This window comes from Hyla sarda, chromosome 2 (genome assembly GCF_029499605.1).
Source record: "Hyla sarda isolate aHylSar1 chromosome 2, aHylSar1.hap1, whole genome shotgun sequence".
Classification (NCBI taxonomy): Eukaryota; Metazoa; Chordata; class Amphibia; order Anura; family Hylidae; genus Hyla; species Hyla sarda.
This window is the reverse complement of record NC_079190.1, coordinates 76209309-76228287: the sequence shown is the minus strand read 5'-3', so window position 1 is coordinate 76228287 and position 18979 is coordinate 76209309. Positions and strand designations below refer to the sequence as shown.

Below are 18979 nucleotides of genomic sequence, written 5' to 3'. Positions count from 1 at the left end.
TGCACAGGATTTTATGCTGCAGATTTCAATGTAAACTAAATGACTGAACACAACTTCAAATCCTTCTCATCAAATATGCAAAGGATACTGTATGTGTGAATAGACCCTAAGGACCAACCCATTTTTGGCCTTTCTTTACCATCACATGCCAGAAGTTATAACTCTATTTTTTCATCCAATTTTTTCAAGGAGAATTAGTATTTTCATTGTTTTGTGGTACACATAATTTATTGAGTAGCTTGTACCTGTGAAAATGAACTTCCAGCATGGAGAGAAGCCGCCTATGCTGAGCGGTCATCTTGCCAAGGCAACTGTACAACAACCAGCGAATTCCACGCTTGATTCCTAGCAATCAGAAATGGGCTTGTATACAGAGCTTGCCAGGCTGCCATTCTGAGGAACAGAGGGAGTTCAGCTTTACCCTTAAATTCTGGGTGGAGAAAAACATAAATTCTGCCATTGCTTGTTATTTTTTATTTTTTTGCCATCTTTTTTATACCATTTACCGTACGGTATATATATATAACATGTTAATCTAATTATTCAGGTCATTACAAAATGATGATACTCACCTTATATTGAAAGAAAATGTCTGTTAACTTGACCATATAGTGGCTTGTCTTTTTTCATTTAGGGGTGCATGTAAGGCAAGAAAAATGCCAATTCTGCAGCATGGTGTCTTTTTGGCCAAAAAATGCTGCGGCCAGACGTTATCTGTAAATCAATGAGAAATCGCAAAATTATTTTTCCACTTGCCGCTTTTCAGTTTGGCATTTTTTATTTTTTTTTTCCTGATGGCGTTTTTTCACTCTTTTTTGGAGTTTTTCAGCTCCTTGGCGGTTTTGCAAAATCGCAGCATGTTGAACCACTGGTGTTTTTCTCCCTGAAATCGTGGTGTTTTTCTCCCATATAAGTCTATGGGAGTAAAAAAAACACTAAGAAAAAACGCCATGTGGGTTTTTACTTTGGTGTTTTTTCAGGCGGTTTTTATTCTCTTTTGGACTTTAGCGATCCAAAAAAGTGATGGAGATACCTTTTTAATAAAATTTCGTAGGGTGCCATTGAAAAAAAAGTTATAAAAAAGATACAGTAGTGATGGAAAAATTGTATTTAACCCCTTCCCGCAAATGGACGTGTATACACGTCCATTTTTTCTGTGACTTAACGCAAATGGACGTGTATACACGTCCAATACATTTTCTATCACCATGTCCGTTGGCATGGTGATAGAAACGTCATGTCAGCTGTCCTGGACAGCTGACCGATGACACTATGCAGCTGGGGACCAATCAGACTGGTCCCCTGCTGCAGATCATTGTCATTAGTCAGTCAGTGAGTGACTGACTAATGACAAGGACTTGCGGGGTTCTGGGCTGATCGGGTCTCTGGTGACCCAATCGCCCGGAAAATAACGATGATCGGAGCAGTCAGAGACTGCTCCGATCATCCTGAAGGGTTAGGAGTGAGGTGGCAGCTGCCACCTTGCTCCTAAACCCCTGCCATTGGTCGTTAGGACTAGCGACCAATGGCAGGAGGGGGGCGGGGGGTTAAAGGTGAAATCCCCGCTCTGCCCCACCCCTGGATGTCGGGGCAGAGCGGGGGGAAGATGGCGGAGGGTCCCGGGACCAGCGATCGTGTCCTGGGACCAGCGATCATGTCCCGGAGCCAGCGATCGCAGCGTGACCCGCGGCGGTGCAGGACAGACAGCGCGGGACCGGCGGAGGCAGCGGCGGACGGAGCTGTGAAGATCAGTGGTAAGTGATCTTCACTGCTGCGTTCCAGGAGTTGCCAAACTACAACTCCCAGCAAGCCCAGACAGCCAAAAGCTGGGAGTTGTAGTTTTGCAACATCTGGAGGCCCACATTTTGGAGACCACTGTGCAGTGGCGTCCAAACTGTGCTCTTACAGATGTTGCAAAACTACAACTCCCCGCATGCCCAGACAGTCCAGGCATGCTGGGAGTTGTAGTTCTGTAACATGTGGCCCTTCAGATTTTGCAGAACTACAACTCCCAGCATGCCTGGACAGTCTGGGCATGCTTGGAATTGAAGTTTTGCAACATTTAGAGGGCTACAGCTTGGACACCACTGCACAGTGGTCACCAAACTGTGACCCTCCAGATGTTGCAAAACTAACTCCCAACATGTCGGCGGCCTGGGCATGCTGGGAGTTGTAGTTTTGCAACAGCTGGAGGCACCCTTTTTGGGAAACACTGAGTTAAGTAACAAACTCAGTGTTTTGCAACCAGTGTGCCTCCAGCTGTTGCATAACTACAACCCCCAGCATGCACGGACAGCCAGAGGGCATGCTGAGAGTGTTAGTAGTATGCCTCCAGCTGTTGCATAAATACAAGTCCCAGCATGCCCTCAGATGTCACTGCATGCTGAGAGTTGTAGTTTTTGCAACGGCTGAAGGATCACTGGTTGCGAAGTTTGTTACCTAACTCAGTGTTTCGCAACCAGTGTGTCTCCAGCTGTTTCAAACTACAACTCCCAGCATGCACTGATAGACTGTACATGCAGGGAGTTGTAGTTCTGCAACAGCTGGAGGCACACTGGTTGCGAAACACTGAGTTAAGTAACAAACTGTGTTTTGCAACCAGTGTGCCTTCAGCTGTTGCATAACTTCAACCCCCAGCATGCACGGACATCCAAAGGGCATGCTGGTTGTGGTAGTTTTGCAACAGCTGGAGGTTTGACACCCCCCCCCCCCATGTGAATGTACAGGGTACATTCACATGGGCGGGGGTCTACAGCGAACTTCATGATACAAGTTTGAGATGCAGCAAGTTTTCCGCCGCAGCTCAAACTCTCAGCGGAAAGCAAGCTGTAGACCCCGGCCGTGTGAGTGTACCCTAAAAACACTACACTATACTACATTACACAAAATAAAAAGTAAAACACTACATATACACATACCCCTACACAGCCCCCCTTCACCCCCCCAAATAAGAATAAAAAATTTCTCATATGACACTGTTTCCAAAACGGAGAATCCAGCTGTTGCAAGACAACTCGCAGTATTGCCGGACAGCGATTGACTTTCCAGGCATGCTGGAAGTTTTGCAACAGCTGGAGGCACCCTGTTTGGGAAACCCTGCCATAGGGTATTTTTGGTATCGGAGGCAAGTGTAATTCTTGCATCCGGTTCCGTCCTCATGCAAATCCCTTATTTAGTCCTCAAATGCGCATGGCGCTCTCTCACTTCGGAGCCCTGTCGTATTTCAAGGAAACAGTTTAGGGCTACATATGGGGTATTTTCGTGCTCAGGAGAAATTGCATAACAAATTTGGGGGTCTTTTTCTCCTTTTACCCCTTATGAAAAGGTGAAGTTGGGGTCTATACCAGCTGTCATGTAAATGTTTTTAAATTTTTCACACTAACATGCTGTGGTTGCCCCATACTTTTCATTTTCACAAGAGGTAAAAGGAAAAAAAGACCCCCAAAATTTGTAACGCAATTTCTCCTGAGTACGGAGATACCTCATATGTGGACATAAAATGCACTGCGGGCGCACAACAAGGCTCAGGAGTGAGAGCGCCATGTACATTTGAGAGATTTGCACAGGGGTGGCTGATCGTTACAGCGGTTCTGACATAAACACACAAGAAACAAACACCCACATGTGACCCCATTTTGAAAACTACACCCCTTACGTAATGTAATAAGGGGTACAGTGAGCATTTACGCCCCACAGGTGTCTGACAGATTTTTTGAACAGTTGTCCGCAAAAATGAAAAATCGAATTTTTCATTTGCACAGCCCACTGTTCCAAAGATCTGTCAAAGGCCAGTGGGGTGTAAATGCTCACTGCACCCCTATTACATTCCTTGAAGGGTGTAGTTTCCGAAATAGGGTCACATGTGGGGAGGGGGGGGGGTCCACTGTTCTGGCACCACGGGGGGCTTTGTAAAGCACATGACCCCCGATCTTCATTCCAAACAAATTCTCTCTCCAAAATCCCAATGGCGCTCCTTCTCTTCTGAGCATTGTAGTTCGCCCACAGAGCACTTTACATTCACATATGGGGTATTTCCATACGCAGAAGAAACGGGGTTACAAATTTTGGGGGGCATTGTCTCCTATTACCTCTTGTAAAAATTGTAAGTTTGGGAAAAAAACGGCATATCAGTGAAAATTTTTTTTTTTCATTTACACATCCGACTTTAACGAAAAGTCATCAAACATCTGTGGGATGTTAAGGCTCACTGGACCCCTTGTTACGTTCCTTGAGGGGTGTAGTTTCCAAAATAGTATGCCATGTGAGTTTTTTTTGCTGTTCTGGCACCATAGGGGCTTCCTAAATGTGACATGCCCCCCAAAAACCATTTCAGAAAAATTCATGCCCCCAAAATCCCATAATCGCTCCTTCCCTTCTGAGCCCTCTACTGCGCCCGCCGAACACTTGACATACACATATGAGGTATTTCCTTACTCGAGAGAAATTGGGTTACACATTTTGGGGGGATTTCTCTACTTTTACCCCTTAAAAGGATTCAAAAACTGGGTCTACAAGAACATACCAGTGTAAAAAATGCAGATTTTTAATTTTCTCCTTCACTTTGCTGCTATTCCTGTGAAACACCTAAAGGGTTAACTTCCTTACTGATTGTCATTTTGAATACGTTGAGGGGTGCAGTTTTCATAATGGGGTAATTTATGGGGTATTTCTAATATGAAGGCCCTTCAAATCCACTTCAAAACTGAATTGGTCCCTGAAAAATTCAGATTTAGAAAATTTTGTGAAAAATTTTAAAATTGCTGCTATACTTTGAAGCCCTCTGATGTCTTCCAAAAGTAAAAACATGTCAACTTTATGATGGAAACATAAAGTAGACATATTGTACATGTGAAAATCAAAATATCATTTATTTGGAATGCCTATTTTCCTTACAAGCAGAGAGCTTCAAAGTTTGAAAATTGCAAAATTTTCAAATTTTCCATGAAATTTGGGAATTTTTCACCAAGAAAGGATGCAAATATTGACGAAATTTTACCGCTATGTTAAAGTAGAATATGTCACGAAAAAACAATCTTGGAATCAAATTCATGAGTAAAAGCATCCCAGAGATATTAATGCTTAAAGTGACAGTGGTCAGATGTGCAAAAAACGCTCTGGTCCTTAAGGTGAAAATGGGCTTGGTCCTTAAGGGGTTAACGGAATGTGTCTTTTTATCACAAATTTTTTATAAATTTTTAAACAGGGATCAATTTATATGGGCGGGCAAGCCACTAAAAATATTGCTGACAATAATAAAAATGTAGTGTGTGTTTTTCACTTTTTATTCTTTATTTTTTAGGTGGTACTACTACTCCCAGCATGGAACACACACTGTTCCATGATGGGAGTAGTAGATCCTGTACTAATTGACAGATCGCCCTGGGTTCCGTTGCGATCCTTCTGTATCATTTTTAGATGTGGCCGGCCGCTCTTCTATGGTCCCCTGCACTGACATATATATACACCTATTAATATTTCCTGCAGAGAGCTGTGATTGGCCAGATGGTTCCAGCCAATCACAGCCCTCTGTGGGAAATATGAATAGGTGTATATATACGGCAGGGCAGGGGACCATAGAAGTGCTCCCGCATCTATACATTATACAGGAGGATCACAGCGGGTGTCAGGAGTGGCATCCGCTGTGATCTTTCATTAACTGCAGGTACTACAGCTCCCAACATGGAGCAGAGTGTGCTCCATGATGGGAGTAGTAGTACCTGCAGTTAAAGGACAACTGCAGTGGTATACATTTATATATGCCAGTGCCCGGGCCTCAAAAATAAACAAAATAAACTCGTACATACCTTCCTACGAGCCCCCGTTGGTCCGGCACAGGCCTCACGGTCCGGCAGTGCTGACGTCATTCTACTTTCTGAATGACGTCAGCACTGCCGGACCGTGAGGCCTGTGCCGGACCAACGGGGGCTCATAGGAAGGTATATATGAGTTTATTTTGTTTATTTTTGAGGCCCGGGCATGGGCATATATAAATGTTTACCACTGCATTTGTCCTTTAAGGAAAGAACACACCGGGCATCACTCCTGACACCTGATGCGATTGTCCTATCTATTGCAGAGATGCAGAGCGGCTCTATACAGCGCTCACATCTCTGCTCTGTACACCGGCCAGTGATGTGAATAGAACATCGCTCATTCATATTTTCCTCTGAGAGCTGTGATTGGCTGCAACCATCCGGCCAATCCCAACTTTGGGCGGAAAATATGAATGAGTGATGTTCTATTCACATCACTGGCCGGAGTACAGAGCAGAGATGTGAGCGCTGTATAAAGCTGCTCCGCATCTCTGCTATATTATGGACGATCGCATCGGGTGTCACGACTGACACCCGGGGTGATATATCTATTAGTACAGGTACTACTTCCATCATGGAACAGTCTGTTCCATGCTGGGAGTAGTAGTACTACCTAAACAATTTAAAAAAAGAGAGAAAAAAATTATTAAAAATTAATTAAAATTTTGCTATAAAAAATATAAATTATGTTAAATACATTTATTTCCATCACTACTGCATCCCTTTTTTATTTATTTTTTTGGTACCCAACTAATTTTGGGTACCAAAAAAAGAACACCAAAGGGGCCATGCAAAATGCAATTTATACACAAATAAAAAAACGCCAGATGCAGGAAATTGCACTGGTGTTTTTTCAGGCGTTTTCTCTTGCGTTTTTTTCAAACCAAAAAACACAGGACAAAAAAACAACATTTTTGATGTGGGGGAGGGGAGATAGGAAAAACATCAAATTTGCCACTAATTTTCACTGGACTTTTTACTAAATTAAAGCATAAGAACCATACAACTCCCCGCTGCATGAATGCACAAAATTAGAGCCAGATGGAATTACTCCAGCAATTAGAATTTATTTTACTAAATTTTACTCAATGTGTTTCAAAGTTTGGTTTTGCTCCCACTAAAGCACTTGAAGCTGCAGTCACTAATATGATGCAGTCCTGAATTTTTGTTAGGTTTCCAGAAGGGCCATATTTATAGCTCATGCTACCCAAGGCACTCGTACTGAATACACACCATTAGGGTGATTCCATATGCATCAGAATTTGTTTCATGAGCATGCTGCACCTGAATTTTTTTCCAGGCCACAGTGGAAACAACTACCTCAAAAGTATTTATCCTTTTTTTTCTATAAGCTCATTTAAGTACTGCTTCACTCAATACTGCTACCCTACGCACAGGCCTATGGGGGCTTAATGGCAAATACTGTATATCCCTGGCTCCTGATTGCCTTGGTAACCCATTGGAACCCTGTGATCGAATCTCATCAGTGGCTGACAGAGGAAGCCACGTTGACTATTGTTCATTGCCTCTAACATGATAAACTACCTAAATCAGAGCTTTTACTGTTCCTGTCTGCAACCTCAGGAGTGGGTTGTCAATGACATCTATGCTCCTGCAATTTTTAACCTGTGGGTAACAGTGCCCATGGGTGTGTAACCGGTGGTTACCCATATGTAATGATGATTCATTTTTGGGTTCATCAGATAACTTTATTTTCTTGAGACGCAGTTGATGGTTGCAGAACACACTTGATGGTACAATACATCTGTATATTGCAGAACATACAAGCTAAGACTATAAGTTGGAGCACAGACTTGAAGACAACAATTTCTGAATGGTCCTTGACCAGAGCCTGGGACTAAGCGATGCCCTAATCTATACACCAAGTCCGATTGTCCCATTGGCTTTCACTTGTCCTACACTGCAGCTGAAGGTCTCGTTGGTAGGAGGTGGATTTTATACACTTTTTGATTGAATGAAACACGAGAATTAATTGATCCATATAGTGCCTAGGACTCCAAACTGTGGACCTCTAGTTGCCAAACTACAATACCCAGCATTCCCAGACAGCCAAAAGACCACTGATATAGTGCATATAGGCAAGTTCTCACTCACAGATCATGCAACCGCAATAAAAGAGACCCTATACTGTAGTATCAAAGGGAAAGGGTAAGGAACATTTACGAGGACTGGTGTGAGTTTTAAACTTGTTTAGAAAGTGGCAGACTTTAATGAATCCCCATAGAAGTGTTCTACATTCTGGTTAAATGTTGCAGAGAAGTGGCAGCCGTACAAAAATGGGACCTAAATACAATTGTCGCATAGAGCCATTTCAGTAGTTCTATAGGGCAGAGTTGACTTGCCCTGTGATAACTTCTAAATCTGGCCCATGTCACCTTCATGCAGCATTTTACAAAAAGTCACACATGATAAATCAGTGACCACTGCAAAAAGTGCTCTAAATAAGAACACTTCATCGTAATTTAAACATTCTAAATGAAATTGTCACGGTTCGGCTTACAGGTAGTGGATCCTCTGTGTCAGCGAGGGATTGGCGTGGACCGTGCTGGTGGACCGGTTCTAAGAGGCTACTGGTGTTCACCAGAGCCCGCCGCAAAGCGGGATGGTCTTGCTGCAGCAGTAGCAACCAGGTCGTATCCACTAGCAACGGCTCAACCTCACTGACTGCTGAGAAGGCGTGGGACAGAAGGACTAGGCAGAGGCAAGGTCAGACGTAGCAGAAGGTCGGGGCAGGCGGCAAGGTTCGTAGTCAAGATGGATAGCAGGAGTTCAGGTAACACAGGCTTTGGACAACACTAAACGCTTTCACTGGCACAAGGCAACAAGATCCGGCAAGGGAGTGCAGGGGCAGTGAGCAGATATAGCCAGGGAGCAGGTGGAAGCCAATTAAGCTAATTGGGCCAGGCACCAATCATTGGTGCACTGGCCCTTTAAGTCTCAGAGAGCTGGCGCGCGCGCGCCCTAGAGAGCGGAGCCGCGCGCCAGCACATGACAGCAGGGGACCGGGACGGGTAAGTGACTTGGGATGCGATTCGCGAGCGGGCGCGTCCCGCTGTGCGAATCGCATCCCCGACGGCCATGTCAGTGCAGCGCTCCCGGTCAGCGGGACCGACCGGGGCGCTGCAGGGAGAGAGACGCCGTGAGCGCTCCGGGGAGGAGCAGGGACCCGGAGCGCTCGGCGTAACAGAAATGTTGCAGAAATGTCGCACGGGGCCAGCCTGCGACTGTCCTTTTGATAAATTTAGACGAAAAAAGCAGTCTAAATGGTTTGATAAATTCCCCTCTATGTGCAAAAAAGCAGTCTATGCAGTCCCAAGTCCCTAGAAGGAGAAACAAAATAGTAATTTTATGCTTTTGATGTCTGTGATTGGTGTATTTGCTATAAAATAAATAAATAATTAAAAAAGGATAATTTTATGGGCCAGTTTGTGGAGGACCCAACAAGAAGTGATGCCTTGTTGGATCTGATCATTTCCAACAACGCAGAGCTGGTTGGTAATGTAACTGTGAGGGAAAACCTTGGTAATAGCGACCACAATATAGTTACTTTTGACTTAAAATGTAGAAAACAAAGACAGACGGGGAAAGCAAAAATATATAACTTTAAAAAGGCAAACTTCCCTGGGCTGAGGGCTGCACTACAGGACATAGACTGGGGGAGGTGTTCTCAAATACTGATACAGAAGGTAAATGGGACATCTTTAAATCAACTCTAAATAACTACACAGCTAAATATATACCAAAGGGGAACAAATATAAACGATTAAAACTAAATCCTACATGGCTGACAAATGAGGTTAAAAGAGCAATAAACAACAAAAAAATAGCCTTCAAAAAATACAAATCTGATGGGTCAGCTATAACATTTAAACAGTACAAGGAGCTTAATAAAATCTGTAAAAATGTAATAAAAACAGCAAAAATTCAAAATGAAAGACAGGTGGCCAAAGAAAGCAAAACTAATCCTAAATATTTTTTTAGATATATAAATACAAAAAAAAAACAAGGACAGAGCATGTAGGACCCCTTAATAATGATAATGGGGAGGTTGTCACGGGCGATCAAGAGAAGGCGGAGCTACTGAATGGGTTCTTTAGTTCTGTATATACTATGGAAGAAGGAGGAGCTGACATTGGCCAGGTCAGTGCTGGTAACACATCATGTAATGTACTGAACTGGCTTAATGTAGAGATGGTACAAGGTAAGTTAAGTAAAGTAAATGTAAGCAAATCTCCAGGGCCGGATGGACTACACCCAAGAGTTCTTAGAGAGGTAAGTTCAGTAATATCTGTACCCTTGTTCATGATATTTAGAGATTCTCTGGTGTCTGGTATTGTGCCAAGGGACTGGCGCAAGGCTAATGTGGTACCAATCTTCAAGAAGGGCTCTAGGTCTTCGCCAGGCAATTATAGACCGGTAAGTTTAACGTGCATTGCGGGTAAATTGTTTGAAGGACTTATAAGGGATTACATACAGGAATACATAGGGGATAATAGTATTATAAGTGATAGCCAGCATGGGTTTACTAAGGATAGAAGTTGTCAAACCAATCTAATTAGCTTTTATGAAGATGTGAGTAGAAGCCTTGACAGAGGAATGGCTGTGGATATAGTGTTTCTGGATTTTGCCAAAGCGTTTGATACTGTCCCTCATAGTCGTCTGACAGGTAAGTTAAGGTCTTTGGGCTTGGAAACTTTAGTTTGTAACTGGATTGAACACTGGCTCATGGATCGTACCCAGAGAGTGGTGGTCAATGATTCGTACTCTGATTGGTCCCCGGTTATTAGTGGTGTACCACAAGGTTCTGTACTGGGACCGCTGTTGTTTAATTTATTTATCAATGATATAGAGGATGGTATTAACAGCTCTGTATCTATCTTTGCAGATGACACCAAGCTTTGTAGCACAGTACAGTCTATAGAGGATGTGTATAGGTTACAAGATGACTTGGATAGACTAAGTGTCTGGGCATCCACTTGGCAAATGAGGTTCAATGTGGATAAATGTAAAGTTATGCATCTGGGTACTAATAACCTGCATGCGTCGTATGTCTTAGGGGGGATTAAACTGGCAGAGTCACTGGTAGAGAAGGATCTGGGTGTACTTGTAGATCACAGACTACAGAATAGCATGCAATGTCAGGCTGCTGCTTCCAAAGCCGGCAGGATATTGTCATGTATCAAAAGAGGCATGGACTCGAGGGACAGGGACATAATACTCCCCCTTTATAAATCATTGGTACGGCCTTACCTGGAATATGCTGTTCAGTTTTGGGTATCTGTCCATAAAAGGGACACTGTGGAGCTGGAAAGGGTGCAGAGACACGCGACTAAACTAATATGGGACATGGAACATCTTAGCTATGAGGAGCGATTAAAGGAGTTACAATTGTTTAGTCTTGAGAAGAGACGTTTAAGGGGGGATATGATAAACGTATATAAGTATATAAATGGCCCATACAAAAAATATGGAGAAAAACTGTTCCAGGTTAAACCCCCCCAAAGGACGAGGGGGCACTCCCTCCGTCTGGAGAAGAAAAGGTTTAGTCTAAAGGGGCGGCACGCCTTCTTTACCGTGAGGACTGTGAATTTATGGAACGGTCTACCTCAGGAACTGGTCACAGCAGGAACAATTAACAGCTTTAAAACAGGGTTAGATACATTCCTGGAACAAAATAACATTAATGCTTATGCAGAATTATAAAACTACATCCCTTTCCCTTATCCCCTTACATCCTTCCCTTCAATTCCCTGGTTGGACTTGATGGACATATGTCTTTTTTCAACCATACTAACTATGTAACTATGTAACTATGTAAAAGCTGGCTGGCCTTTCCTTAAAGGACTACTCCAGTGAAAAATTTTACCTGTGAAAAAAAGCATTAAAGAAAGTTCAATAACATTATAGTGTACTTACGCTGTCCATATGGTAAGGATCCCGGTCCTCCTCTTCTTTCTGTCGCTCACCGGAAGCTCTGTACTTTTCAGCTTTCTGATGACGCTCGACTTCTTTTTTCATTGCTCCGCTGCCATCTTAGCCCGGTGGCTCATACCTCCGATGAGTCAGCGCGGGCTCTGCCGGCCTCCTAGCCCAGAGTTGGCTACTCCCCCCTCGCTAATCTATTCATTTATTCGGGTTTGCTGAGCTGCCATAGGCTTAGCTCAGCAAACGCCGCTGGCTAATCTACATTATAGATGTGCGCATGCGCACATCGCTATCGCCGCTGGCCGATAAATCAGGGGGAGGGCAGAAGCGAACAGGAAATTAGGCTAATGCATTATGGGAGATGTAGTCTTTTACGCTACACTCCATATGCACTGTACCCGGAAGTGACCGGATTTTCGGATGGGCATAGCGGACAAACGGCTGGACCGATTCGCGTGGAAATGGCATCTTTGGAAAGGTAGGAGTCTAGGCTACATTATAGTATTAATTTAGAGCATCGGAGTTCTCCTTTAAATGTGGCGATTTGATCCTTTTGCCAAGGGACATATATATATATATATATATATATATATATATATATATATATACTGATTGACAAGGCAGTAATGGTAAAAAAATATGTTCCTACAGCTACATCTCTACTGGGTCCCCTGCTGTCTCCGACAGGCATGTTTTAATCTTTTCTGTAAAGCCTTATAAAAACATAGACTGTAGTCACTGAAGGGTTAATATATCTTATACAAAGTAATTCAAACCAGAGTGTTAACAAAGCCAAACAACAGCAATATAAGGTTTATTAACATAAAGAGCAAGCTTTACTCTTCTTTTGTTATGCCGCCATCTGTTGTGGCCATTTAGTATTGCACCCTGTTTCATACACGGTGGATCGTTATGTAGGTTTTACATTATTATTATTATTGTTGAATACGGTAACTTCTACAGATCACATGCTTGAGAAGGACACCCCTGATCTAGAACATAGTGGGCCTAAGAAGAGACCCCCATCGACCAAGAGAATAAGCATAGAAATGATCTCCATCCGGCTTCTCTGGACAGACTTATAAGGGGGTCGTCTTCCTAAGATGCAGCATGACTGTCATTCATGGAAGTACTTGGGCCCAATGTGTCATACGTGAATTGCTGGCCCAGGCAAGGCATTGCTGCATCCATCCATTCACTGAGCAGTATGACACATTGGGCCCTGGTGCTTTCGTGGACGACACGTGATGCTGGAACTCAGGAAGACGATCGGATCAGGAGACCGGAACAGGACATTAGAGGCACCATGGGAGCTGGTGGTTAGAAGAGCTTTATTTTTAAATATCCCACACAATGGCCATACTTAGAAAAAAAAACTCTTCCCGATGGAGTTCTATTCAGTGGAATTGATCTATGCGAAGTTTGTTAAAGGGGTTATCCAGGAAAAAAGTATTTTTTTTAATATATCAACTGGCTCCAGAAAGTTAAAAATATTTGTAAATTACTTCTATAATTTTTTTTAACCCTTTCAGTACTTATGAGCTGCTGAAGTTGAGTTGTTCTTTTCTGTCTAAGTGCTCTCTGATGACACCTGTCTCGGGAACTGTCCAGGGTAGAAGCAAACCTCTTCTACACTATGCAGTTCCCGAGACAAGCAGAGATGTCAGCAGAGAGCACTGTTGCCAGACAGAAAAGAACAACTCAACTTCAGCAGCTGATGATTATTGGAAGGATTAAGACTTTTTTATAGAAGTAATTTACAAATCTGTTTAACTTTCTGGAGCCAGTTGATATATATATATATAAGTTTTTCCCTGGAATACCCCTTTAAAACAACAGGAACCATTTAAAAGGCATATGAAGTGAAAAGCTATATTCCCCTCCCAGCATGGTGAAGGTGCTTTCAGCCCATTGCTGGGAAGGTATGCGGCCATACAGGAGGCAGGGAGGAGGTGTGCTGACAGCAGCTGTTTATCCTCATTGTAAAATACATTTTGGACACAGTATTGCTTTAAAGTATATGGCCAGGTAGGGCTTACAAGAAGGTTCAACTCAGGATAGGCCACTAATTCCTGATCTGCAATTGGCCAACACCTGGCTCCCTCACCAATCAGCTGTTCTGCGCTCACACTACACAGGTGAATAGGGCCGGAAGCAGTTGGCTCCATTCACTGCATAGTGGTGGCACCTTGTAACTGCAGCTCAGCTCCCGTTCAAGTAAACAGAAGCTAGTAAACCCGTTGGCTGTCCGGGCATGCTGGGAGTTGTAGTTTTGCAACATCTGGAGGGCCGCAGTTTGGAGACCACTGTAGTAAACCCAGCACTACAAACTAAGCAGAGCCGACTGCTTCTGGTCCCATTTAGGCTGCATTCACATCTCCTTTTTGCAATGCGGTTCCCGTATCAGGTTTTTTGTAAAAACTTATGTCTTAAAACCAGACCGTATACAACCGTGTACAACCGTATATACCTCTGTACGATTTTAAACCGTATAAGGTTTGAAAATGGATGTCCGGTTGCATACAGTTTCATACGTTTAAAAAAAAAAAGGATACGGTTTTATGTTTGTCCTTAATTAAATAAAGTTCTTCTTGTTCTATTTTTGGGAAGAACTTTTGGCATGCACTGCGCATGTGCAAACTGCAAAACCGTATTGTGCAAATCGGATGGAACCGTACTCACATACGGTTCAGTACGGTTCCCATAGACCACCATTTTTAAAAGAACGTATACAGGATGTATCCGGTTTTTCACCCGGACATAAAACCATAGTAGACTTCGGTTTTATGTACGGGGAAAAAAACGGATAAAACCGTAAGTGATGCAAAACGTACACAACCGGATGCTACGATTGGCATACGGTTTTCAATGACATGTCTATACATACGATTTGCAATACGGTTCCATACGGTTTTTACACTGAAACCGGATACGGGAACCGTATTGCAAAAACGAGATGTGAATGCGGCCTTACTGTGTAGTGTCAGCAATGAATGGTAGATTGCCAGAGGCTCCACGTGTCTGCACCCATGATCAATGATTGACGGTCTATCCGGAGAATAAGACATGAATCATTCTCCTTTAATTGTTAAAAATGATTTATATTGCTGGAGCTCAAGTTCAGCAAGTGAAAGGTAGGACAGTGACCCTGCTCCTATCTGGCCATGTGCTTAGTTTAACTACATAAATGCTTGTGACAGAATACCTTTAATGTCCCTGGATTGCAGCGGAAGTTCTGGTTCTATTTAAGAATTGCCATTTGGAAGAGAGCCTGGCAGTCTCCGTAGCTGACGGGCAATCATTCTATCAGCAGTTCCACTTGCAGCCATGGGACTCCCATCGGAGTGACAGCTTGCGGTGCCATGACATGAGGGTTCACGTGGGCAAATTGCAGGTTAGAGGAAGAGAACTAGACAGCTACCTACTAATAAAGGTGGGAGTAGGGGTGAGGGGCAATGTCTGCTTATATATAATGGGATGAAGCAGGTGAGGATGAAAAGCACTCTCCCACTGGAATCTACGTGCTTTCTTATAAATGTGCCCAGCTTCTTTCACCTGTTTTATAAAGTGACCCCCCCTCTAATAAGGGGGGGGGGGCGGGTATACAAACAATTCACTCACAGGAACACTATGCATGTCAGACGGCTCACTAATACTTGTGTCTTTTCTCACTTTGCACTTGTATGTACTGTATGTGATTCTGTATATGTGTTAGGGTCTATTTTAAAGCCCACAGACTTCTATGGGATTCCGAAGTGTGAATGGGAGTGCGGAATCCCATAGAAGTCTATGGGCTTTAAAGGGGTACTCCGGCGCGTAGACATCTTATCCCCCATCCAAAGGATAGGGGATAAGATGCCTGATCGCTGTCACGCCCCCTCCCATAGGCTTGCATTGAGGGGGCGGAGCGTGATGTCACATGGGGGCGGAGCCGTGATGTCACACCGGCCCCGTGAGCGTCAGTAATCAGACCCGGAGCGAACACGCTCCGGGGACTGATTATAATGGGGTGCGGCGTGCACGATCACGGGGGTCCCCAGCAGCGGGACCCCCGCGATCAGGCATCTTATCCCCTATCCTTTGGAGTACCCCTTTAATCCCTGAAGGACCAGGGGGTTTTCTGTTTTTGCACTTTCGTTTTTTCCTCCTCACCTTTAAAAAAATCATAACCCTTTCAATTTTGCACCTAAAAATCCATATTATGGCTTATTTTTTGCGTCACCAATTCTACTTTGTAATGACATCAGTCATTTTACCCAAAAATCTACGGCGAAACGGGAAAAAAAATGATTGTGAGACAGAATTAAAAAAAAAAAAAAGCCATTTTGTAACTTTTGGGGGCTTCTGTTTCTACGCAGTAAATTTTTCGGTAAAAATTACACATTCTCTTTATTCTGTAGGTCCATACTATTAAAATGATGACCTACTTATATAGGTTTGATTTTGTCGTACTTCTGAAAAAAATCATAACTACATGCAGGAAAATTAATTTGTTTAAAATTGTTATCTTCTGACCCCTATAACTTGTTTATTTTACAGCATATGGGGCGGTATGAAGGCTCATTTTTTGCGCCATAATCTGAAAATTTTAGTGGTACCATTTTTGTATTGATCGGACTTGTTGATCACTTTTTATTTATTTTTTCATGATATAAAAAGTGACCAAAAATACACTATTTTGGACTTTGGAAATTTTTTGCGCGTACGCCATTGACCGTGCGGTTTAATTAATGATATATTTTTATAATTCGGACATTTACGCACACGGCGATACCACATATGTTTATTTTTATTTCCACTGTTCTTTTTTTAAATGGGAAAAGGGGGGTGATTCAAACTTTTATTAGGGGAGGGGTTAAATTATCCCATAGGGACCTATAACACTGCACACACTGATCTTTTACATTGATCAATGGTTTCTCATAGGAAACCAGTGATCGATGATTCTGCCGCTTGACTGCTCATGCCTGGATCTCAGGCACTGAGCAGTCATTCGGCGATCGGACACCAGGTAAGGTAGGAGACCCTCCTCATGTCCTACAGCTGTTCAGGATGCTGCGATTTCGGCGGCATGGCATGGTTTCACTTTCACTTTAGACGCGGCGTTCAAAGTTGAACGCCGCGTCTAAAGTGAAACCATGCCTAAAGGGTTAATAGCGCGCGGCACCGCGATCACTGCCGCGCACTATTAGCCATGGGTCCCGACCGTTGTTAGAGGCCTCGCGTTATAGAAAGGGAAAGGACTCAGGACGTACTGGTACGTCCTTGGTCCTTAACAGGTTAAAGGGGTATTCCCATGGAAAACTTTTTTTTTTTATTTAATCAACTGGTGCCAGAAAGTTAAACAGATTAGTAAATTACTTCTTTTAAAACATCTTAATCCTTCCAGTACTTTTTAGGGTCTGTATACTACAGAGGAAATGGTTTTCTTTTTGGAACACAGTGCTCTCTGCTGACATCATTACCACAGTGCTCTCTGCTGACATCTCTGTCCATTTTAAGAACTGTCCAGAGCAGCAAATGTTTACTATGGGGATTTTCTCCCCATAGTTCTTAAAATGGACAGAGATGTCAGCAGAAAGCACTGTGGTCATGATGTCAGCAGAGAGCTCTGGGTTCCAAAAAGAAAACCATCTCCTCTGTAGTATTCAGCAGCTAATAAGTACAGGAAGGATTAAGATTTTTTAATAGAAGTAATTTACAAATCTGTTTAACTTTCTGGCACCAGTTGATTAAAAAAAAAAAGTTTTCCACGGGAGTACCCCTTTAATTTGAGGGGGAATTCCGCAAGTGGAAATTTGGCTGTGTGAATTTGCCCCTTAGGCTAGGGTCACACTGCAGAATCTCCGGGCAGAAAATTTCCGCCCGGAGATTCCGAGTGCGGCCTGAATCAGTCGGTGCTAGAACCGCGCGGACACTGCAGTCTTCAATAGACCGAAATGTGTTCCGCGAGTAATTTCACCTGAAGAATGAGCAACGCCATTCTTCAGACGGAAATTTTCAAGCGGATTTTCTGTTCACAAATTCCGTTTTACAAATTCTGAAGTGTGAATTTGTGAACGGAAACCCAGTCACTATACTATACATTTTAGTAAGCGGAATTTCTGCCTGCAATTTCAAAGCGGAATTGCAGGCGGAAATTCCGTAGTGTGAACATAGCCTTAGGGGGAGATTTATCAAAACCTGTCCAGAGGAAAAGTTGCCCATAGCAACCAACCCGCTTGCTTCTTTCATTTTTAACAAGGCCTCTGGAAAATGAAAGAAGGGATCTGATTGGTTGCTATGGGCAACTGGGCAACTTTTCCTTGGCACAGGTTTTGATAAATCTATTGCAGGAACTGTAGGGTGATGGGCTGCAATACTCAGCTAGCAACAGGAATAGAGTGATATATTGTAAGGGATGAGGGAATCGTTTCAATCCAATTTATTTCAAGAGTCACAAAAATGTTGGATTCGTATGAATCTGAAATGTTTGCCATTTGCATTGGAGATTCTAATTTTGAAGTCTGTGCTCCTGTACTTACTCGGAGGCCTGACATATGCTGTATACCAGGCCTCTCATTACCTTGGTGATGTAACTGACTGCTCCACACTACTGTCAGGTCCAGATGGCATCTTCCTGTCCATCCTCATATTATTCCTCTGCAGCCTCTAGTGATCACTAAATGGTCACAGCAGCGTGCAGCAGAGAGTTACATCATGGAGTAAATGAGTGGGACAGGACACATGCTTTATTGTTCTTACTTGCTGGACTCTGGGTGCTAACAGCATAGGGCATTATCATGGAAATAACAAAAGAAATCAGGGACACCTGTCTATGACAGGTGTCCTAGCTCCTAGCAACGTACACTCTCCAGGGAGTGTAGGGACAAGTCTGAATCATTAAATCTGAAATGAATTTGACAGCTGATTCTACCAAAACCTCCAGGAATGAATCTTGGGTCTTTGGCTCCTCACTAATTGGGAAATAGGTGTGGCATTGTGTTAAAAAAACAAACAAACAAACAAAAACAGAGATAATAGGAGATAACAGAGACAGCCCGCCCCACAGTCACAAGAAGAAGTTTAGCATGCCAGCCTTGCAGCCCATACACTATGGGGGGCATTTTCGGGGGCATGTACGCCTGAAAACATAGTGCAGATGGCCAATGTAGACTGAAAATCTGCATTTGCCACATTTATTATTCTTTCTACCGCCACACATGGTATTTATGCTGTGT

General features: G+C 43.2%; 1 long non-coding RNA gene across 1 annotated transcript; it reads right to left on the bottom strand.

Moving 5' to 3' along the window:
* Positions 1–235: 235 nt before the first annotated feature.
* LOC130357641 (uncharacterized) lies at positions 236–18398 on the bottom strand. The gene is made up of 3 exons (XR_008889207.1): positions 18325–18398; positions 573–714; positions 236–430 (listed from the first exon to the last, which is right to left on the bottom strand). It is a non-coding gene; the product is annotated as an uncharacterized LOC130357641 (long non-coding RNA).
* Positions 18399–18979: the final 581 nt, after the last annotated feature.